Source organism: Piliocolobus tephrosceles, chromosome 9 (assembly GCF_002776525.5).
Source record: "Piliocolobus tephrosceles isolate RC106 chromosome 9, ASM277652v3, whole genome shotgun sequence".
Lineage (NCBI taxonomy): Eukaryota > Metazoa > Chordata > Mammalia > Primates > Cercopithecidae > Piliocolobus > Piliocolobus tephrosceles.
Window position 1 is genome coordinate 54,972,255 of NC_045442.1, and position 23,760 is coordinate 54,996,014.

Consider the following 23,760-nt stretch of genomic DNA (forward strand, 5'->3'; position numbering starts at 1 on the left):
TCCAGACCCCAGAATGGTAGATCCACCAACAACTTGCACTATGCACCTGGAAAAGCCACAAGTACTCATCTCTAGCCCATGAAAGCAGCTGCAGGGGTTGTACCCTGCAGAGCCACAGAGGCAGAGCTGCCAAAGGCCTTGGGAGCCCACCTCTTGGATCAGCATGCTCTAGATGTAAGACATGGAATCAAAGAAGATTATTTGGGAGCTTTAAAATTTGATGACTGCCCTCTTGGTTTTTTTTTTTTTTTTTTTTTTTTTTTTTTTTTTTTTTGCATGGGGCCTGTAGCCCCTTTGTTTTAGCCAATTTCTCCTATTTGGAATGATAGCATTTACCCAATGCCTGTATCCCCACTGTATTTTGGAAGTAACTAATTTGTTTTTGATTTTACAGGCTCACAGGCCAAAGGAATTTACTTATCTCAGATGATACTTTGCACTGTGGAGTTTTGAGTTAAGGCTGAAATGAGTTAAGACTGGGGAATTGTTGAGAAGGGTTAATTGTATTTTGCAGTATGAGAATGATATGAGATTTGAGAGGAGCTGGGGTCTAATGATATGGTTTGGATTTGTGTTCCTGCCCAAATCTCAAATTGGAGGAGTGGCCTGGTGGGAGGTGATTGGATTATAGGGGAGGATTTTGCCTTGCTGTTTTCTTGATAGTGAGTAAGTTCTCATGATATCTGATGGTTTAAAAGTGTGTGACAGTTCCCCCTTTACTCTCTTTCTCTTGCTACCATGTGAAGAAGTTCTCTGCTTTCCTTTCACCATCTGCCATGATTCTAAGTTTACTGAGGCCTCCCTGTCATGCCTCCTGTTAAGCCTACAGAACTGTGGGTCAATTAAACCTCTTTTCTTCATAGATTACCCAGTCTCAGGTAGTCCTTTATAGCAACGTGAGAACAAACTAATACATTCTATGGCCTTAGGGTTGTGCATATGAGTCTAAAATGTCATTGTCTGCTCAAAATAAGAAGGAGAGTTGTTAAGCTATGTGGGAACTGGGGAAAATATAAAACTAAGTACCCTGTACTTAAGTCATGCCTGTATAGCTTATGGGATGAATATACTCAAAAGTTTTAGGTTGCAACCATGTTGGCATTACTGGGCATTTTGTATATCTTGACATTTAAGGGGTCCCAAGAAAAGCTCCTTCCCCAAACTTCTCCATCAGGACTCCATAAAATTCTTACATCCTGCACTTCCTTGCAAAAGGGCAGAGATCCTTGATTAAGAGATGCAAGGTTACCAGTGTACTTTGTAGCTTACATGGCAGCTCTCCAAGCTGATTACCAGCAATATCTTCATTGCTGCACCATATTTCCTGGTTGAAAGTGCCAGGGGCAGGTCATGCAGGAACAGCACTACCCTCTCTCTCACTTGTACTGACCAGCTCCCTGTGAGCACCATTCTTTCAGGTTTCAAGGAAAGGAAAAGAAGCTTCTCCCACACTAGAAGGTTAGGGTACCCCGAGTTCAAGTATGTAGGTCACCTGCTAACTTGGAGTTTTATATAAGACAGTTAAATGTTAGCATTCTTTCACATATTAGTGTAAATTTAGAAGAGACTTGACATAGGAGTAAGTAGACCTACATTTGGACTGAAAAGCCCTGAATTTGAATCTTAGCTTTTCGTGTCACTGCTGTATGATATGGGGTAAGTTACATAGCTTCTTTGAGGCTCATTTTCTTCATCTGTAAAAGTGGAGTCATAATATTTATCTGGCAGCATTGTTCTAAGGATGGAATGACATCTGCAGTTATGCTTGGTACTTAGTAGGGAGTTAATCTATGTTTATCTAATAAATAGATCATTACTTTATACTTTTCAAAATGCTTTTATATATAGTATCCATTTGTTCTTCTAATACCCGTAAGGTAGACAAAGGTAAGGGCAAAACCAGTAGAACCAGGGATTTCTGACTCCCAAGTAGTAGCTCTGGTGCTTCACAATAGTGTAAATTTAAAGGGAACAATGGAATAGCACATTCATCTACTTAGTTTGGACTTCAACGAGTTAGATTGAAACTGTCAGAGGGTGGTGAATAGACTTGTCATTCGAATAAAACACTTAGCTGTCTCTCCATGTTTGGGAAATCAGTTTATTTGCTCCCAGGTATTGGGCTGTGTCTTGTCACTGTGCATTTCAAAAAGTTTATTTCAGAACTTTAACACAGAACGTTTTCCCCTTATAAGTCCCTAGAGGCCATCTGAATAACCTAAGCAGTATGATTTGAAGTTCATGCTGTCCCTCTGAAGCAGCTGACAGAGTGAGTGACTTACACATTGCCAGCTCATCTGCATTAGGTCACAGGTTTTCTTCAATCCCAAGATGGATGCATTTTTTTGTAGTTGATGTGCATTTGGAACAGTTCCTTTGAAAGGATGCTGGTCCTCTTCCTCAATCCAGGAGGTTCAGAGATACACAGTCACCTGGCTCCAACATCTGTCTTTGCTAAAAATGGTTGTTCTCTTCCAATGCCAGAATAAGTAGCTGGGAATAACACTACTCTGTTTGGGATGTTTTATATGGGAGAAGCATACCAGTCCCAGGGAAAGTGCTTTTCTATTTTTAGATTCTAAGAATTTACGTGAGTTCATGTGAGCACATGTGCATAATAAATTAATATGCTTTTGAATCCAGCTTTTGGAATATTTAGTTAATAGGAAATGAGGATTTCTCAGATAATGGCATCTCAAAAAGTTTAGTTTTGGTTTTTAAAGAGATTTTTATTTTAAAGGCCACCTAGTAAAATATCTCAACATAAAATTTTGTTGTTCTCTTTAAAATGGCTCTAAATAGTGCTGGAAGTGTTTAACTTGTTTCAAAGATTCTAATTTGAGCCTCAGACAGCTGCAGTGGTTATTAATATGAGCACAATGGCTGACACTTTGACAACAGCCCCTAGTTTTCGTTTACTGCTTTCATACTAAATGTCCCTTTTGTGCACAGGGCGTAAAAATCATGGTCAGATGACTGACTTGGGAGACTCGCCTGTAGACTGATCAGCATCTGAGAGCCTTTTTTTTTTTTTTTCTTTTAAGAGAGTGTTACTCTTTTAATAGAAAAATTGGTAGATCTCTTATTAGATTATAAATCTTTAACACACTATTAGTCTTTCTCCAGTGTAGTGAAAATTCAAGGAGAAGAAACTTATTAATAAAATTAGTGAGGAGTGATGTGTTCTTAATGCATATTTATACTAGGTAAATTGACATATAAAAGTGTCATGGGACATTGGCCTAGAATTAGAACAAATAAGCAGTTCTTTGTCATTCAACTGAAACATTATTTAGAGGTGAACATTTTCAATCAAAGTTATTTTTGCCTGCTTATTCTTTGTAATTTTCCAGAAACTAATGTTCTCTAAATGAAAAAACGACAGAAAAAAAAAATTCGATGGCATATTCTTTTCTCAGCTGTTTTTTTGGAGTCTGTGCTGGATTCATGTGTATTTATATTTGGTCTGTGCATTTTTCTTGCAGAGCACCATTTTGCTTGGTTGAACTTTGTTTTATAAGTGTACAAAGGCTTAAATCATCCTGTGGGCATTTCTGCATGTGTCACATTCACCAGGCAACTTGTCTAACTCTGTGAATATGTTTCTTTTGAAGGACTTGGCTGATTCATTGTTTGAAGAAAAGCAAATAAACAACTTAAATACTGAAAAATGTACAAGTTAATATCTCTGACCCAGGCTGAGCCAAAGGCAGAATTATAAAGTATAAGCATGTGTGCTTTCACAATTCAAACTGACCATCTTACAAATTAATGATAATGAGATTGATGAATAAGGAAACATACCTTGCATCAAGCAGCCTATTTTCCCTCCCAGCAGATAAACTCCTGATGGTCACAGACTATCTCTGATTTTTTTCATTTTGAATTTTCTGTGTCTGGTCCAGTGTCTGTCACATGAATGAATGAATGAATTCTTATAGGACTTAAGTACTTACATACAGCTTAAATATGAGTTGTTTAATTTAATCCTCACTACTAATACGTAATGTGGATATTCTTATTAACGACATTTTACAAATAAAGAAATTTAAGTTCAGGTTGCAATGATTTACGCAGCGTTATCCAGCTAGGGAAGAGCAAGGTGAATCTTTAACCTTTATCTCTTTACTCCAAAGTCCAGACTTCTAAATCTGATTTGTGTCACACAGCTCCTCAATTCTGCCATTGTAGCTTGAAAATAGCCACAGAGTACATACAGACAAATGGGTATGTATGTATTCCAATGAAACTTGATTTATACAATAGGTAGGCCTGATTTGGTACACTGGCTATAGTTTTCAGTCCTTAGTATAAGTTCTAGTCCAGGCTTTCTTATTAAAAATCGCAATAATAAGATAATAAAAATACCAATAGCTAACACTTATTAAGCGATTCAGGAAATATATTTGCTTCCTTCAACTTATCTCATTTAATAAACCGAATCACAGAATAGTTATGTCACTCAGGGTCATTGAGCTATTGCTTCTAAAGTTAGGTTTAAACCCAGGTCTGCTGACTTAGGCATTCCCTTGAGGCTTTGGAATTCAGACAGGAAATTCCTGCTCTCACTAAAATCAGACAACAGAGCTCAGGATCTACAATAAGTGACTTAGGGTTGGTGGACCCTTGCTGCAGTTAGTTAGTCTGTCATCTTTGGTGACATGAAATCCAAAAAAATGGGGAAACATGACCTTTGTGTTCCTACAGGTTGGAGCATGGGGATGCCAGCTGCCTAGTACAAGCCCATCACTGCATGATGTGCTCTCAATGACGCAGGACTCTGGAGACAGCTGGCTCTGGGGGAAGTCTGTTTCCTCTCTTGACATTTATACCTACTCTCTCTAGGACATTATTGCTTTCTAATATGCAACATAAATATTTTCCTGCTTTTGAATCTCTAATAAAAAAATGTATTTAAATTGAATTATGCAAAAATCATACAAGCCAAAGTTACAAACATTATATCAGACAGAATAAGATAACAACAGTGCAATTCAAAGATGTGCAAACCTGCACCCTGGGCCACAGTTCTATCTCATTCTACCTCACCTTCAGGGAGTGTTTGCCTGGTGTCGGCAGCAATCCCATACAGCAGGCAAGGCAACGAGACAGAGTTTTTCTGGACTGGGCATGTGTGTTACGAGACAGAGTTTTTCTGGACTGGGCATGTGTGTTACCCTCATGGTGCTTCAGAAGGATGCTGTCACTAAGGCTACAATACTAGAATCCTGGCCTCAGGAATGTGGCTTGATGGCAAAGTGATCATTTTAGACAGGCATGACTGATTTTTTTCAATGAAATAATGGTCGGTATTCAAAGCTTCCCTTAACATAGAGAAAGTATACAGATTAATTTCCAACATTACAAGAATCAAATCACTTTCCTCTGATTTTCTTCCATTGGCAAACCCTGTTGCTTACTCCACAGACTCCATAGGGAAGGTAACATCCCGAGACCTTAGGATCTTCAGGTTGCTTTCATTGCTATTTGGATAAGCCAGAGCTGTGTAAAATACAGTACCATGAGAATGGGGAGAAGGTGGAAGAAAGATAAGGAAGAATGAGCAAAATAACACCTTTCACTAGGTTATAAAAATAAGTGGTAGGGATAGGGGAAAATGGGAGCTGGTATTCGAAAGTATAGAGTTTCAGTTTTGCAAGGTGAAAATGTTCTCGAGATCTGTTGCACAACAATGCAAATATATAGCTATTTACCAATACTGAACTCTACCCTTAAAAATGGTTAAGATGGTAAATGTTATGTTGTGCATTCTTTACAAGAATTTCAAAGAAGAAGAATAAGAAGTGTTCAAATGCCAGTTCCATGACTATCTGTGTGAGACTGAGGATACTTAGGAGCCTAGTTTTCCTCATTGGTAAAATCGGGGTTATGATTCCTAACTCATTACATAAGGTTAAATGAGATATAGTACATACAGTGTCAACAGTACTTCCTACTAGTAGAATCTCAATAAAAGCTAGTGCTCTTTTCCATGTCTATCACTCATCCCCAACACTTTGCCCATTGCTTGGGTAGCAGATTTTATCTTTTTATGGGATATTTCTCCAGGAAGATTAAAAATACTCTGGGTAGTACCTAGTTCTGGGTGCTGACAGGAGTAGTGACGGAATGTCAAGAGTGCCCCCCATGTAGCCTTCTGGGTGAGGAGACAAGCAAGGAAGTGTGTGAGCGTACAGTAACATACACAATCACACACTCACACAAATCAGTTAAACAGAGTGCAACACAGGTACATTAACAATTACCAAACCCAGAACCTTAGACAATCAGTACTCCAGATGTTTACAGAACTGAGAGAGCAGAGTAAGCTGGATCAGTGCTTTTCAAACTTGAATGTGCAATCAAATTCCCTGGGGAGCTTGTTAGAATGCAGATTCTGATTTCGTAGATCTGGGGGTGGGGCCTGAGATTCTGTATTTCTAATAGGTTTCTGGTCTACTTTGTTTATTCATGCATTTATGCATTTGTTCACTATTGACTCTGTCATGTACCATGCATTTTACTATAAAAGAGGAATAAAACAATTATGAAAATATAGCCTTTCTTTCAAAAAATATAACAGACAGGTAAAGTAAAGATTAAAATACAGAATTGTAAGTGGTGGAAATATTCCCAGGGTTCTACTGGGGCCCAGAGGCATAAGATACAGATTGCTTGCTTTATGATGAATGGATAAGAGTTTAAGGGCAGTTCGGGCAGGAGGAAGGGCATGTATGAAGACCAGGGAGTGTTCAATAGCATTTTTAAGATTGTCGTGATAGGACCAAAGCAAAGGGTCGGAGAAGAAGAGTGGAGAGAGAGAAAGAGCTGGACAGTGGTCAGTGGCCAAGTAGTGAAGATTCTTATGTGCCAAGCCAAGGTGTTGACACAACATTCTGAAAGCTAAAGTGACCTGTGGAAGGAAATCCAGAGGGAGCTCAGAGGGTTCCATCTCAAGATGGTGTGTTCTCAGCCTTGATCTTTCTATAAGTGATATACCAGCCCTTGTCAGGACCTAAGCTCTTGACTATATTTTACCTGATTTAGTGCCTACCTCTTTCTTCTACCCCAAACATGTGAGCCACATTTCTTCTACTCTATGGTTTTCTTTAGAAGAGGTTAGTAATGCACAGTGAAACAAAACTAATTTGTCCAAAGCAGGGCCCTTCAGAAGTTAAGAGAAGTTCCAACAACCTTGAGTATTTGAGTCTCATGGTTTATTTAAAAGACAAAATAGGCCAGAATAAAGTGATGATATTTACAGAATATTTTAAATATTTTCATTAAATAAATGAAAACTTTTGTCACAGTAGGTATGTTGCAAGAGAGTATTATTTTAAAGATAATTATCATTTTATAAATATTAAAGTACATTGGAACCAGAATAGGGCATAAGATTAATGCCTGCTTTTAATTCTGTATCTTTGTGGTTTCATATATATAAACTAATTTATAAGCAAGAAAAGTGAAAATGTGAAGACTTTTATAAATGTGAGGCTGGCTGTGACCGTCCTTGCCCCTTTTCTCCCTCCCTACCCACCTAACAGGCCCTGATCTAAGAACTTGGAGATTCTGTTTTTCTTTTCTAATTATTGGAGAAAGCACTACAACGCACAGAGCACTAGATTTCATAGAGAAAAGCAACTGAAGGGTAGGCAAGGTGACCAAGGACAAAATATTAGTGACTTTTAAAGACCACGTTGAGAGCCAAAGAACCTGCTGTGTTGCTCCGACCTGATGCCAACATGGACACATGCAGCAAAATGACAAAAACCACTGCAGAGGAAACAGGAGACAGACTGGCGGGTCCTCTATTATCACCTCTCTTTTTTTTTTGTTGGCTTAGTTGAAGATTTCCTAATTTGAAAAGACAAGTTAATTTTTGAGACAATGAAACACAAATGAATGTGCAAAGAAAAAGCATATCTGGCTAGGCATGGTGGCTCACGCCTATAATCCCAGCACTTTGGGAGGCCGAGGTGGGCGGATTATGAGCTCAAGAGATCAAGACCATCCTGGCCAACATGGTGAAATCCTGTCTCTATTAAAAATACAAAAATTAGCTGGGCATGGTGGCACACGCCTGTAGTCCCAGCTACTCATGAGGCTGAGGCAGGAGAATCACTTGAACCCGGGAGGCGGAGGTTGCAGTGAGCCGAGATTGCACCACTGCACTCCAGCCTGGTGACAGAGCAAGACTCCATCTCAAAAAAAAAAAAAAAAAGAAAAAAGAAAAGAAAGAAAAGGAAAGGCGTATCTGCCAGCCAAGAATCAGTTTTCAGCTTAAAACACAATAATACAGACCAAATTTAGCTCCTGTTCCCTGAACCAGTGGCAAAAGCAGCTAGTGTATGTGCCCGGAAAGCCACATGGAGCATGTTTACCTCACTATCCCGCTCTGTGCTGCTTTACTGGTTCTACACGTTAGGATTACAGATCCTTATAGGAATAGCTTCTTCACTTTAATGATTTCTTAAGAAAAAAATAAAACAAGATATAGATCATAGACACCCATCAAAGAGCTTACTGGGAGAAACAGCTGTATTATGAATTATGAAGATTATAGGGGCATACAACAAGGGGAAAAATTAAACTATTATCTCATTACTTTGATAAATTAAAATTGCCAGGCCTAGGCAAAGATCTGACTGGACAGAGTGAATTTTGGAGTGAAATTTTATGGTTATGTCTTTCAAAAGCCATGTAAATCAGCAAGCGTAAAGCTGACAGGACCTTGCAGGCTTCAGCAAGAACACACTGTCCCTCTCATTTATTTAAAAGAATGCTGCCCTGCTCAAAGGCCTGCAGTGAGCCATGCCAATGTGGTTTGGCTGGACTGTGAGTGTTTGATGCAGTCTGATGTGAGGGTGGGGGTGGCGCAGAGAACGTTGAAATCAAAAAGGATTCTGCTCTGTGGAGATAAAGGAGCCACAGAGACATACACGTGGATCTGGGAAATAAACCTTTTGCTACTCGTTCAATTTTAGAAAGGGGGTTTCTGGCATGGCTGAGCGAAACTTAAACTTCTTCCCCTGAGAATTACAGGAATTACAGGACCTGACAAAGCTATAAAGATTGAAGTAAGTTAAATTGACTACTTTCACCAGTCTACGATTAAATGCCCTATATAGGATGTAGAGACAGGTGTCTGGTTCAGAAGAGGAAGGGGAAGTTGGAAACTGGTTGGAGTGAGAACTGAGCCTGTGGACTATGAAAATGTCAGAGCGGAAGGGGCTTTAGAGTGAATCTGGTTACCCTCATTTTATAGATGCCTTGAAAGCCGTGCTTGCTTCTGCTCCGTCTCTTAACCTTTGCTTCTATTAGCCCTGACCAGCCTGCCGAAGGGACAGAGACCACAGGCACAGAGCTGAGGTGTGCCAGCTGAGGCCATCTGAAACATGGGAGAGAGAGATGGCTATGGTCAAAGAAATGATCAGCCAGGCCTGACCCAGATCAATAGAACCCACTAGCTAACTGTGAACTTGAGAACAGCAAGAATGGCTGCTGTTTTAAGCCTCTAAGTTTTGAGGGTGGTTGTTTGCAGCATTCTTGTGGCAACACTCGGCTAGTCAGTGGTGCTATAATGAGAGGTTGGTCACTGAGAGGAGAAAGAGGGAGCAGGATAATCCCTGGCATGGTAGGTCTTGCAGTTTCCATCATGGGGTACGGTGGCCAATTTAAGAATGAGACTATGTCCTGGAAACAGATCCCGGAAAAGTCTCCTCACCGTGATTGTGGCATTGTGCTGTCTAAATGCCAGACAACCCTGAAGGGTTTGTATCATCACTTCCTAAAGTAGAAATGATCCTGGGGCTCTTCCAATTCTGATTTTAAAGAAAAGGAAGCAAAGGCTGCGCAGTGTTAAGGCAGGACCAGCTGCATAAGTTAATGGGCCAGACACAAAACAAAACTGTGGAGTCCCTTGTTAAAAAATTACTAAGATGGTGACAGCAGGGCATTAAACTAAGCACAAATCCCTTTTAAGTATGGGACTCTGTGAGACCGCACAGATTTTATGCCCATGAAGCTGGCCCAGATTTAGGTAATTTGTCCAAGGATATCACTTCAGAAGATTCATCTGTCAGACTAACCTTTACCCAGAAATGTAACCTGGTATATTTGTTAACTGCTAGTTCAAGAAGCAGAGCAAGAACCGAAGGCCTCTAGTTCCCACTCCAGTGATTCTTCTTTATTTTTGCTTTTGACAGACCTATAGGAAGAAAATCTGAACCAGAAACAATATGGCAGACTTGGGATCTGACTCACAGAGGGAAGAACTTATCATTCTTCACGGGCACATAGAAGCATGAGAATTTGGGTTCAAGCAAGTAAATTCTAAATTAGAACCCATACATAAAGTGTTTGCAATGTCCAGTTATAGCTCTAGGATTTTTTTTTTTGTGAAAGTTGATTGTTCTTCCTTACAGTAAATTACTTGAATTGTCTGTCTCTTCACTTAACTATTTCTTTTTGTCTTTGCTATCTTTTTTTTTTTTTTTTTTGGTAAGTAAAAAATTTTCAGGGACTAAATAACAGGGTGTTTTTATTTTGCTTTGTTTCTCCTAAGTTTTGTCTGACTTATAACGTTAATAATTATCCAAAATCTCTGATTTCTTATCTTTTCTATAGAATGCTAGAAAAATGACAGCTCAATATTACCCCACCCCTAACCACCTTCGTCACTACTTTGAACACTCTTCTCTCACCCGACACTGCAGTTAAATATGACTGGAATCCTTGTTTCTATAGTAAACCAATCTACTTTATTTTATGGATGATTAATTTAAAAAATTAAACTCTGGACTTCCTTCGGTTTTTCTTAGGTTTTTCCCACTGGCGTATAATGGAAAATTCAAAAAGGGCCTCTTAGGTAACAGAGACAAGTTTGCAGATTTTTTTATTAAATTTCCTTAGAAAAGACAAGGTTTCTGTGACCTCCTTTTTTTTGAGACAATGAAAGTGACAAGACAAGATCTTAAATAATAAAGTTAAAGCCATCGGTAAAGGCAAAAGTCAAAGACGTGAAACATCTGTAAGAACACACGTAAAAGCTAGTGGGGATATCTTGAGGAACAGAGCTCAGTTTTGCATCAAAGGTCAGACCAACTGAACACCAAGGCTTGATGCCAGCCAGAGTCTTGCTGTTTAGAGGCTAGTTGTTTTCTGCACGGACACTGATTCTTGCTTTAAAGATTACTTGTTAACTCACTAAACACACCCAGCCCAAGTACCTGCATCATTCCTTTGTCAAGGTTCCCATCTACCTGGCCCAGCTGCAGATGAAGGTCAGATTCTCAGGGTATTTTACCCCTCCCCACTTCTTCTCTTTTCCAAATCACTATTCTGAATTTACAGTTGGCCAATGACCTCTAACTGGATTAATAAAATGTCTAATTTAGTTTGGAATATTGAGCTTCTGTTTCACTTTGGCTTGTTCAGGTTTTTATTAAATCAGAATAAATTTTCATAGTCCCTATGGAAATGCCAGCCTTCTCCACTAAGTTGGCAAAACATTTCCATTTCCAAAGAAGTATGAAAACCTGTTTCCAGCCAGGCATGGTGGCTCACACCTGTAATCCCAGCACCTTGGAAGGCTGAGGCTGGCAGATCACGAGGTCAGGAGATCGAGACCATCCTGGCCAACACGGTGAAACCCTGTCTCTACTAAAAATACAAAAAATTAGCTGGTCGTGGTGGCATGTGCCTGTAATCCCAGCTACTAGGGAGGCTGAGGCAGGAGACTCACTTGAACCAGGAAGGTAGAGGTTGCAGTTAGCCAAGATTGCGCCACTGCACTCCAGCCTGTCGACAGAATGAGACTCCATCTCAAACACCCCCCTCAAGCCCCACCCCTCAACAAAAAAAAAAAACACCCTTTTTCCAGAGAAGGTCCTGTAGTGGTGAGGACTGGCGAAAGAAACATGGGTCTTAATAATCATGACAACCTGCCCTAGTTTGTATCTTTTAGGTATGGTTTGTCTTCTGCTACTTGGTGTTTCTACCCAATCTATTTCTTATCTGTTTCCCACTTTTCTCTTGTGTATTTCAGCCCAAACACCAAAGCTGTGATCCATTTTTAGTTTCCAAGGTCACATTGGCAGAGAAATCTTTCTGCAGGCATCCCTTGAGGAAAACACCAAACTACAACTTTCTGCCCTTAAGCTAAAGGCTGTATAAGCCTCTAGCTTCTTGCCTTCTGCTCAGTTGGGGATTTTTCTCTTCCTTTTTTACTCACTCTTTTCCCATTTCCTTCTCTTAGCACCAGGTACCCTAGATTCCTTTCTCTTGCTCTCTCCTGCTTTCTTTCATTTGACCCTGAAAACCAAAATGCTGATAAGCTCCCTTCCTTTGCCTCATTAAAAAATTGCCATAAAATTTATAGCTGGCTTAGTCCAGCCGTCACTGATCTTCTTGATTTAGTTACTGCCAAGAAGTGTTTTATGATTATCCACTGACTTATTTACAACAAACCTAATGAAGTCCTTGGTGTTTAGGAGCCTGTATAGATATTATTTGTTTGGAAAATAGGGTGGGTACTTAGATACTTGAAGTTCTCTGTGTAGGCTGGGGTGGTTTGGGTTGTTTTGCTTATGCATTTCAAATGGAAAGGCATAACCCCAAGCCTTCATATGTAATAACATAGAATCATTTTGCTGCTGTGTGGCAAATGTATACAGCCCTGAGACAGCACAGGAAATTTTCCAATACTTCCCTAAGCATTAGTTTCAGGAGGCCATTTGTGAGGCCAGTAAGAGAAAACAAATTGTGTTGCTCATGATAAAATTGTCCTTTGGTGGAAACTGTTTGAATATCTCAATGTGGTGAGGTTAATTGGTTATACAAAAGTGATTTAGAGGCTGATGTAATAACCACCTGTTTTGAGTCTGCTATTTGAAAGATGGGTCAGGGCAGGAATAAATTAAATGTTTGCAACATTGGAATTGTGTTGATTGTTCAGTTGTGTATTTAGAATATGTGAAAGGGATCTGTTCCCCCTGTAATCTCTGATACTGTTGTTGGTCACAACATAAATGTAAGGTGTTCAGTAGTACCAAAGTTCTTTAACGGGTGATGCTGTGTCCTGAGTAAAATAGTGTTATTACTTGGAACAGATCCATAAAGAAGAGTTGTAATGCTTGTTTCCAAAGAGAAAGCCTGACTGTATTTTTTGGGAAGTGAACCCTAAAACAATGGTGCCAGGAATTACTCGAACACTTCATTGTTGTAGAAGAAATCTGATGTCTGAGGAACAGTTGTAATAATCTGCCTTCTCTGCTTGCTTCCCCCAACCTGGCTAAGGATTGATTTAGGGTCTGGGGTGGTGGCAATAAAGATTAAGCGTCTGCAACTGCACTACTGATTACTATGTGTTCCTTTGCTGAGGCCACTGCTATTTTCTAAAGAGTTGCTAGTGGAGAAGAGCCTGGTGGTGAAGGAAGAAAAATAAAGACTCACTTGTTTAAGTTTAAAGTGTACTTCACCCAATAGTACAGAAGCCAGAAAAAGGAGTGATCATAGCAGGCAAATCTGACACAGCACTGTTAGAGAAGTGCCACTTGATAAGTCAGGAACTGTTGTTGCATAAACCATGTATAAACCGAGGCCCCACATGACCCAACCTCTACATAATGCTCCATGAAAAAGCACAGTCCAGAAACCAAAGTCATTACAACTGAAACCTGCTCTTTACTTTGATCTCTTAAAAATTATGATAGTAGATGCATTTACAATCCATGGCAAAACACCTTTCAACACCTTTTTTTAGAGACAGGGTCTCACTCTGTTGCCCAGGCTGGAATGCAGTGGCATGATTGTAACTCACTGCAACTGCAAACTCTTGGTTTCAAGCAATCCTCCCACCTCAGCCTCGGAAAGTGCTGAGATTACAGGCATGTGCCACCATGCCCTGGTTCCCAAACTGCCTTTGCTTCCTTTCTTGTTTCTCAGACTCCAAAGCTGCTCCAGAGACTCTCACATGCCAAATCCTACAACAGTTTCTCACTGAACTTGTGGCCCATGTGGGCTTTTGTTCTTTACCCAACTTCTTCAGCTTGCAGGTCTACACTGCCTTACTGTTTTTGTTTGCTTTTGCCTTGTTTTTTTCTGTCCTTTTGTTTTGTTTTCTTTAACATGGTCTGCCTATTCTTACAAAAAGCTTAGGAATTAGTTTGGCAAAATTCTCTTAGAGGGCAAGGCAAGGGCAAATGAAGAATCTGAGTAGACAAAGACAAAGTCCTCTTATTAGGCGGAGTTTGGGCAGGAGTCTCAAATTACTGCCATGTTAAGAGATTTTGTCCCTTAATACTGTCACAATTAACAGTAAAAGCTAACATTTATTAGTAGTTAACACGTTGCATTCATTTTGCCAAGTGTTTTTACATAAGTTATGTCATAATAACTAATTTTAGCTCACAAATTTGTAATATCACCGTATGAATAAGGAAGGTGTAGTTTAGAGAAGTTGAGTGATTTGCCCAAGGTTACATGGCTGGTTAACGGCAGAACTAGGACTTCTCAGCCTCAGACTCTTTCCGAAGCCCACTTTTTTTTTTTTTTCTTTTCTTTTCTTTTTTTTTTTTTTTTTTGAGATAGGGTCTTCCTCTGTCACCCAGGCTGGAGGACAGTGGCATGATCTTGGCTTACTGCAACCTCTGACCCCCGGGGTCAAGCAATTCTCCTGCCTCAGACACCCAAGTAGCTGGGATTACAGGTTCGCACCACCACACCTGGTTCATTTTTGTATTTTTAGTAAAGATGGGGCTTCACCATATTGGCCAGGCTGGTCTTGAACTCTCGGTCTCAAGTGATCTTCCCGCCTCCACCTCCCAAAGTACTAGGATTACAGGCATGAGCCACTGTGCCCGACCTCAAAGCCCACATTCTTAATCATCAGAACTTTTAGGTATCAGCATTCTCCAGAGGCTGAGGTTACACTGAGAATAAAGTGATCATTGAAACACACTAATACTGTTCAGATATAAGAAATATAATCATCCCTATCCTTTCACAACACTTTCTTTTTACATAGCTTTTCAGCTAAATGTACCATTTTTGACCCATATCTGTATTAACATACTGATTACCAAATGTTGGACACTTGTCTACAAATTAGTACTAAAATTTTCTAACTAGAAATGCTTGCGATTTGGAGGGGAAATTCAATTTTTAAATTTCTCTCTCTTATTTTTTATTATTTTATTTTTATTACCTTTTGCACCCAAAAGATCAGAGGAAATTCTGTGGTTCACAGTTATAATTTTGAGACTGTTTCTTCATCTCCACTTTATCTCATCTGTGAAGCTGGAGGGAGGAAGGATTTAGGAGAGAGATTAGGAGCTCATCAGAGCATGACAGTCATGAGTGGTACCCAGAGTGTGAGAATGACCTCTAAACACAGTTGCCAGCTCCACTGTCAAAAATGCCACCCCAAAAAATTTTCTTTGCATAAATTTCTACTTTTTGAACAAATTTCCCTTTTGGTATAAATGTTTCCTGCTATCTTTGTATCCTGATTGAAAGTGAAATGCTATGCCTCTGATGAGATTCATCACTACCCTTTGGAAGATAGGCCCCAAATCACACTTCCCACTTTTCTCTTTTTGGCATATGCCTTCAACCTGGCGTATACGCCTTGAGTCACTTTCGCTTTCAGCATCTGGAAGCTGTGTTAAGTCACCATCTTCAAGTCTCCTGACTCATGAATCACGTGTCAACTCCCTTGGCTGCTGGTCAGTTCACTTTCTGTTAAAATCTGAGCTTGAGTTAGTTATTTGAAGGACATGGAAACACAGAGCAAAAAATGAGGCAGAATGAAGGGCTCTGACCTAACATCTGGAGGCCTTGACCTTCTGGGTTAAAACAAACACTGGAGCTACAAAAGAATCATTCTCTCACCTGACCCCAATTCCTTGACCCTGTTACAGAAAAGGTTTATGTAATTATTGCAACACATCTACATATCCCTATGTTGATAGAAAACAATAATACATCTTATACATACATATACTACTCATTTTTCACATGTAAGTAGGTGTTATAATCAATATGATACAAATGGTTTTAATAACATTAACCAAATTTATTTGACAGTATGTATTTTCTTATTCAATATGTAAATATAGGCAAAAGATTTTACTATCATGAGACATTTATGAATTCTTATGTTAGAAAGGAATTCTCACTTTTTAAAAACAACTAGGAATTGCTGATGTAAATAACGGTGGTTCCCTGTGGTCAGCAAAATGGAAAGAAACGTGAAAGGGGTCCGAAATATGAAGGCACTTACACACACACACACACACACACACACAAGCTGGAAGTCTCTACCCAAAGTTATCAATTTATTTCAGGAAATTGGCTGACACATCCTTGCTTTACCTTGGAGCTATGGGAGGTAGCTCTTGATTTAGTTGCTTGATTTGGCATGGGTGTTAAAGAACTCCGTGTCAGCAAACTCACAGGAAGAACTTGTCATTTCTACTGGTACTCTGTCTAAGCTTCAAAATGGCACAACACTCAGCTCTCCTGGTGTACTATGGTCTTTGATAGTTTCCTGAGGAGAAATCGTAGAAGATTATGAGTCAATGTGTAAAGAGATAAATAAAGGGCTATCTTCAACTGTAAAACTTCTGCTTCTGGCCGATAATTAAAATGGAGTATCTGAAGAGCCCACTGGGTAAGTTGTTTAGTTGGTTTTAACAGTCCCAAGTCCACCTCTCCTTCTTCTGCTAACAAGACCTCAATTTTCCTTTAGAGAATCGTCCATACCCATTGCTAGGCATGTGGCCCAGACCTAGTCCCCAAACTGCTGCTGGAATTACTGGGAAGGAAGTGAACTCCTCCAGATGAGGTTTTGAAACTGGTTAGAAGTCGGTTTGGCTTGTGATCACTTTTGCCATTACTGGAGAGAGCCTGCCTAAGAATAAGTCAGCACAGGGGACCGCTGCCCAGCAAGTAGAGATAGAGTCCAAAGAAACCATTTGAACATCTGATCTAAATATTCCTGAGTCTAACTTTTGAGTTATGTGAGTCAATCAAGTTTCCTTTGTTGCTTACAGGCTTGAATTATGGTGTTGTTACTGGCACCATTAGAAAAGCCTAACTGGCCCAGCACTTTGGGAGGCGGAGGCTAGTGGCTCATGTGGTCAGGAGTTCGAGACCAGCCTAGGCAACATGGTGAAAACTGTCTCTACTAAAAATACAAAAATTAGCCAGGTGCGGTGGCACGTGCCCATGGTTTCAGTTACTTGGGAGGCCGAGGCAAGAGAATTGCTTGAGCCTGAGAGGCAGAGGTCGCAGTGAGCAGAGATTGCGCCACTGCATTCCAGCCTGGGCAACAGAGTGAGACCGTGTCTCAAAAAACAAAAACAAACAAAACCTAATTAATACAGAGTTGTTCTTTTGTCCTTCAGCCTCCAGTGGAATTTACCAACATCTTTGCATTGTTTCTTTCCACATTCCACCCTCTCACAGCAAAACTGCCACAGCCTCATTTTCTTGTGGACCCTCACAGCGTGGAGCAGGACATTTTCTGGACGTTTTCTCTTGCAAACCAGCTGACTTTTAGGCACAAGGCAGTCTCTGCCGCTGAGCAGGTCTAAGAAAAGGTGGGGATAAGAAGAGACCCTGTGATTCTCCTAGGGATCTTGGTTCTCAGACAGTACTGAAAATTCATCTCAGACCACAGTGTTCTAAAACGCAAACTGAAGCTTTCTTTTCAACTGGCAATAAACAGTGCTTGATGCACTGCAGTATACAAGGGTTGCCAGTTTTTTGATAGAGCAGCCCAGTAGCCCAGCTGAGGATTTTGCAAAGACGGAGGATTGTAATAGTATTGTTTTATAGAGATGGGGTATTTTGATGATGACCCTGTGATTTTGCTTCAATTCCCTTTTTTCTGTGCTTTTTGTCGTTCTTGTTCTCCCGACTGTGTTCCTTTCCATTATCGCTCTTTTCTTTGTTGGAAATTGGACCCACAGAAATGAGCCTGTAATCAGGGGACATGAGAATCCCTAAATTGCTCTCATTTTGATTTTCTACTTTGTTAATATTTCAGTATATGAAACACCAATGAGACATTTTAGATCACTGGCCCTTCAACTTAGTCATGCTACTATCTAACCCACTGCATGGAAAATTTGGGTATGCATCATAGCATCTAAAATCGACATTTCTAAATCTGTTTGTGGTACATTATATAGAAAATTGCTTCAGTCTCACTAGTACTTGAGAAACCTTCATCATACATTATTCCAACATCCCAGAAAAAGCAGCAAGTGGGAAGATTTGTATGTAAGGGAAATAGGGAAACAGGAATACAGTATTGCAACCCATTGATAAAGATGAAACTGACTTCCTTAGCTTAATTGGACTTGACTCATCCTTGATTTTTGTGTCTCTTTGTGCTGCTTAATATATAACCAAATATATATAACTGAATGAGGTAGCTGTTCCTCAGTGAACTTTGCATTAGAGTAAAAAAAGCCTGAAATTAAAGTCTTTATAATAAAATGAAATCCCCCCCGAAGTATATGCAGAAACTTTCAGTAAGTTTTTAAAAATAACCCTTCAAGTATATTGAGCACATCCTATGTGCCAAGCATTTTATTATACATATGTTACCTCATTTGATCTTAGTACCTGAGACAGGAACAATTAGTCCCCTCAGTTTTCTTTTTTTTCCTTTCTTTCTTCTTCTTCTTCTTTTTTTATTTTGTTTTATTTATTTTTAGTGATGGGAGCTTGCTTTGTTGCCCAGGCTGGAGTGCAGTGGCTATTCACAGGCGTGATCACAGCATACTGCAGCCTTGAACTTCTGGCTTCAAGCTCCTCCCACTTCAGCCTCCTGAATAGTTGGGACGATAGTCACATGCCATCTCACCCAGCTTTACTCATTTTATAAGTGAAAAAATTGAGGGCCACAGAGACCAAACAACCTATTCAGAGCCAAGAGCAAGGTCTGTCTCAATCCCGAGACCAAGCTTCTAAAAGCTACAGAGACGTTGGAAAGAGGGAAGGAAAAAATTCCACATTCTATTATTTTACGGATTTTTTAAGAACCCCTAAAGTGAAGAGTTGGTGAGAGAGAGAACAAGGCAAGGTTGCTTCCTATTTGCTGGTTTCAGACCATTCAGGGGCAATGGGCCAGGAGAAAATAAATAAAAAAAGACTGGGTCTTGGACTTGGATGCCCTAAGGTGAGCATCTTTGCAGCAATTTGTGGTTAGCAGTGGCTTATTTCCTTACTGATGGCTTGACAATACCGGGAGCCAAAAGCATCCTGGACTCTCTCCAGCTCCCTCATACTGTATACTCCAACCAGGATGGATTTTCAGTACCTGGGACTTAGTCTTCTTTCTTTCACTTACAGGCCTTTAGATATTCTTTCCTTCTTTCCTTCTACCCAGCATATTTACTCATCTCCTTTTCCCTTTCTCCAGGATAAATCTTGCTCCGCCTTCAAATCCAAGTTTAAATGTTCTTTTCTCCTTGAAGTTTTTATGCTACCCCTGAACTAATTCAACTTTTTTTTTTGGTACATGCACCTATGGTATTGTTTTGCTTTTATGCTATGTACTAAGTTCTAAGATCCTACAGAACCCCTTGCAGACTCTGGTGGAGAACTTACAGCATTACCTGTATTGTATGTTTAATGCCTGGTTTCCTCCCTGGATTGGAAGCTCTTTTGAGGCAAGAACTGTGGTTTTGGTTTACCATTTAATTTCCTGGGCCTAATTTAATATCTGGGACATAGTATGCACTTAATAATTATTAAATAAACCAACAAATAAATGAAAGAAATAGCTCAAGTTAAAGTCACTGTCACTGAATATTAGAATGGAATAATAACCAGTTATCAAAGTAAATGTGACCTGGTGAAACTAAAAATGACCACAGTAACATTATGCTTGACTTTAAGGATGAAACAGTGTGACATAATGCTTGGAAAGGGAAGGTAACTATTTTGGATAACCTATAATTTAAAGAGAGTATAATGTAGGGTATATGAATTTTCATAAGTTAAAATAAGAAATACACTATATCATGACCCAGTACACATGTACACACATATCTAAAACATGTTTCTATATTACATGAAGTAAATTTTCATATTTATCTTTACTGTATGAAGCCTACTGATAATTTCTATTCTAATCTATTTTATACGTTTACTTCTATTTCATTAAATAATTCTGATAATGAACAACTAATTTGATCTTATGACTTTCTAATGGGCCTAAAGATCACCCTATCGTGAAGAGGAGAATGGGTTCTAGAGTCAGAACTGCTGGGCTGGCTCTGCCACTTGCTGGTGGTTGCATCCAACATTGTGAAGCTGCATTGCCCCATCTACAAAATAGAAATGGTGTTGGTAACTACATCATAGAGTTGTTGTGAGGATTAAATGAGATAAGGAGTGGGAAGCACTTACCACAATGTCTGGTACAAACTCCTCAACAAAAACTAGCTACTAGCAATTGCCAAACACTATATGAATGCTTCTTTGGCATCTGCCTGTATCCTCTGGAAAGTTCCATGATGTAGTATTATTATCCCCATTTTATAGTGAGGAAAGTGAGGTTCAGAGAGATTAAATGAATCTTCCAAGGTCAAATGGTAAATAAATAGCAGAGCTGGGGTCCTCAAACCAGGCCTGATAGACTCTGAAACCTCAAAAACCTTTGTTTTTTTGAGATGGAGTCTTGCTCTGTCACCCAGGCTGGAGTGCAGTGGTGCAATCTCTGCTCATTTCAACATCCACCTTCCGGGTTCAAGCGATTCTCCTGCCTCAGCCTTGTGAGTAGCTGACACTACAGGCACACACCACCATATCTGGCTAATTTTGTAATTTTAGTAGAGAAGGGGTTTTACCATATTGGTCAGGCTGGTCTCGAACTTCTGACCTCAGGTGATCCTTTTGCCTTGGCGTCCCAAAGAGCTCAGATTACAGGCATGAGACAACTTGCCCAGCCTGAAACCCATGATTTATATAGGAAATAGGGGGGAATATTCAAAGAAGCTTTCATAGAAATGGCTGGACTAGAGGTAGCCTTTGAAAGATAAATGACTGATATAGAAACATATACCCATGTAGCCAAATGCTATTACATATGGTTGAAAGAAGGCCGGGTTTAGGATCAGCTACACCCAGGTCCTATCCTTGGCTCCACCATTTACCAGCTTAGAAACTGTGTGCAATTTTATTTAGCCTTCTTGAGCTTCAGTTTGCTCAGCTTTATGCTGTTGATAATACCAACACTACAGAGTTCTGTAAAGAATAATAAGCTATACGGAATACATGTTTTCATTTTTTTGTTGTCTGACAAATAAGTGCTCAAAAAATAGAAGCTATTTTTATTAGATAGAATTTACTTATAGGAATGTGAGTCAGAACTTAATCTCTTACACAGGGCTTAATTAAATTTGTAATTTGTAGGTTTTAATTGATGCAATTTGCAGTCATATTGAGAGCATGGGTAAAAATATACTGTACAAATGGATCTGGTAAGTTTTATTGTTAATCATCTTGAGCAGCTCCAAATAGAATGATCATGAGTGGCATTGAGCTTGCAGCTATTGATTGCATTTCTAGTAGTCAAGTTTGTCTAACAGAATCTCTTCCGAGTTACTAGAATATTGCTGGCCTTCCTAGGTTAATGAAAAGTACATTTGCCTCACCTAGGAGCCATCAGATCTATCCATCTGCCCTTTGACAGGTATTATAGAATATCGAATGACACCGGGGCCAGCTTGGCAGCATTGTTCATTTCCATCTCAGCTTAATTACTAACCCTGCTGCCTTCACATCAAGCCTTAGGGCTAGAAATGAATTGAATGCTGGAAATATAAAATTGACTTCCATTTATGCTCCCTCTCATTTCTACCACTGTGGATTTGAAGACAGAGAAAGCCAAATGTCTTGTTCCTTGTGGTACCTCTGAAGGTGTGTTTTACGACTTAACTAGGCACATTGCTTCAACCGCAATTCAACTCTGGTTACAGTGAAATCATCCAGTTTAATATTTCCCCTGGGAACTCCACAGTGTGTTAGGTGGTTACTAAAACCCTGGACTTCAGAGGTGGAGCACAGCTGTGATTTTAACGGGTTCACTCACAGGTGGGGAGTGGCAATGGCAGAACTTGTGAAGTTGAGATGCCCTTTTGAGATTGTTAGCAGCCCAACTAACCCTGGGCAGACTCTGTCCTGCAAATGAATTACAGAGATGCAGAGAGAATAAATGTTTTAGTCTCTTGGGAAATTAAAATACTCCTCAGACAGAAATACCAGAAGAATGGAAACTGTCAGAGAGGCAATTTTACACAGATATATTTCCTTAAGTAGGGATATGCTTCTTATCAAAGAAGGATTTGAGAAGTTTTAGTTTCTGTTGTGTTCAGTGATCTAGTGAAAAATGTTTTAGTAAAACATTTCCTTTCAAATCGTTTATTCACTAATCAGTAGCAACAAAAAAGCATTAAAGTAAGAGTCAGGAGAACCGAATTTGGGTTCTCACTCTATTGTAATGGTTTACACTTACCGGTTTTGGTCTTTTCCCCTCACTGGAAAAATTCAGACTTATCTCCGTAGAATATATAGTCCAGTGCTAAGATTACAGTCCAGTGCTAAGATTATAGTCCAGTTCTAAGATTATCTAATTGAGATCCTGAAAGTCTAATGCGATTAAGTTGAGACTTTTGGACTGGAATTAAATTCCATTAACATTTCTTTCTAACAGGAGAAACATTTTGCACTGTGCTAGGGGATTTTACCCACATAAGTTAGCATGTTACTTGCCAGATGAAAGAGCAACGAATGGAATACTTCAGTAAGTATCCCTTCAAACAGTTTATCTGTTAATGAGTAGCAATAAGAATGAAAGTTAGAGTTCTCAAGATTCTCCCACATTATCTCACTTTATCCTCATAAAAACCTTAAAAGGTAAGTCATCATTCTAATTTAATAGAAGGAAAAAAACTAAGATTTAAAAAGAATTAGCTTTTTTCCCGTGTTTACCTAAGTCATAAATGACAGAGATGGATCATGCTTTTTTTTGGAAAAAAAATATATAAGTAGAGAATTAATTTGGGCCAAGATTGAGGACTTCAGCCTGGGAGACATAGATTCAGGTTGCCCTAAATACACAGCCCCCATGTTTTTACTTTTACCCATCTGTGAACTGTTTATGCCAACAGTCATGATGATATTAGAAAGTTTTTTGTACTTTGCTACATACCCAAATGTTCATGGCCATATACATTTTGGATTAGCCAAAGCAGACCCTATTAATCTGTGAGACACAGACCTCTATGGAGGTGGTTGAAAGGTTATTTCTAAAAGCATTTGAATCCTTATGGACACTAAGCATTATCTGTTCACAAATTAAGTAATATCTCAAACATTCTATTCTAAACAGTTCTATTTTTCAAATATTTCAATACAATTGTGGCTATTAAAACAAATAATTACATAACAACACTACTGAATTAGTATTATATTTCTGTCAATACTGTATATATTTTCTCAATCAATGGATACTGAAAGTACAACTAATATTGCTTGGTGTCTGTGAAACTTTGAGTATCAAGCTCATTCCTGTAATCCCAGCACTTTGGGAGGCTGAGGTGGGTGGATCACTTGAGTTCAGGAGTTTGAGACCAGCCTGGCCAACATGGTGAAACCCTGTCTCTACTAAAAATACAAAACTTAGGCAGGTGTGGTGGCATGCACCTGTAGTCCCAGCCACTCAGGAGGCTGAAGCAG

At 39.4% G+C, this 23,760-nt stretch overlaps 1 long non-coding RNA gene across 1 annotated transcript; it reads left to right on the forward strand.

Annotated features, from left to right (window-relative positions):
- Positions 1-8,807: 8,807 nt before the first annotated feature.
- On the forward strand, positions 8,808-10,522 carry LOC111521946. Its single transcript, XR_002725122.1, has 2 exons — positions 8,808-9,080; positions 10,209-10,522. It is a non-coding gene; the product is annotated as an uncharacterized LOC111521946 (long non-coding RNA).
- Positions 10,523-23,760: the final 13,238 nt, after the last annotated feature.